We start from the raw sequence: 1,224 nt of genomic DNA, 5'->3' as shown, positions 1-1,224 counted from the left end.
TAGTCAGGGGATGCCTGACTGAGGTGGTGCGGAGCCTGGGCCACCTTGGAAGGAGATGGAGGGGACTGTCGTTGGGTGGACATGCCCCTCCCTCCTTGGGTCAGGGAGACGACAGCGGTTCATGCCTGGGGGAGGGGTCCCCGACCACCTTACACTGGCAGTTGGCACCGTTGCTTCCCCATTCCCCCGCCACCCTGCAATGGTCTGTGTGACCTCGGGTCAGTCATCGCCACTCACTCCCAAGCCTCGCTGTTCCCGTTCCTCATTGCATGGCAGCCTCAGCCCCGGTGACCCCCGCCCAGAGCGAAGGCCCCTCGCACCCGGCCCTGTCTCAGGTGACAGCGGCCACCTCTCCGGCCGCCTGCACCCCGTCCCCTGCCTCCAAACCCTCAGCAAAAACCCTGTCAGGCAGGCCTTCGGAACATCCCAAATCCCGCTCTGCTCTCATACAGGTCCCCTACGGCCTGCATTGCTGCCCTGGCTCCTGGCTGGCCCCCTCTCCTCAGCCCATCCTCATGATCTGATCTCTCTGTTTCTGCCCCCAATCGGGGTGGGGGGACCACCAGAGCTCCGTCTTCTATCAGGTCCCCCTTCCTGGTGGGAGAGCACATTCCACAGCTCTTTTCAGGGATCCTCTCAGGGCTGAGGCCCCACAGCTGGATCTCCTCCTGGGACCTTCCCCCCTACCCCAACTCTGACGCTGGGATCCCAAATGCCACAGAATTCCTCCATCCCGCCTAGCTGCCACTGCCCTGGGGCTTCTGGGGAGACTTGGGGCCTCAACCATTATGATGCATATCCTGAGGCCACACACCAAACCATGATCGGGGATGTGTATTGAAAGGGTTAATGGTGACATTCTATTAATAGTGGACGCTAATTGAGCACCTGCTGTGTCTTCTAACTGCATGGTAATTTACTTGCTTATCTTGTTTATTGTCTCTTTTTCACTTCCAGAATCCTCCCAAGGGCTGGGACTTTATTTTGTTCTCAGCCACTTCACCACCCCCACACCTCCTGCCCCCAACCCTACCTCCCATCTCCACACCCATCACAATGCCTGGCATGCAGGAAGGTCCCCGAATTAGTGAATGAAAATTAAATTATAATAGAAATGCCTAACATTAACTAAGCACCTTCTCCCTGCTTATCACCTATTATTGAAGCATTCTTACTGATTTATCTTTGTTGTCTGTTTTCCTGACTAGAAAGTCACATTCAGGA

This window comes from Bison bison, unplaced genomic scaffold, assembly GCF_000754665.1.
Source record: "Bison bison bison isolate TAMUID 2011002044 unplaced genomic scaffold, Bison_UMD1.0 scf7180017864200, whole genome shotgun sequence".
NCBI lineage: Eukaryota > Metazoa > Chordata > Mammalia > Artiodactyla > Bovidae > Bison > Bison bison.
Note: the sequence above shows the minus strand (reverse complement) of the source record.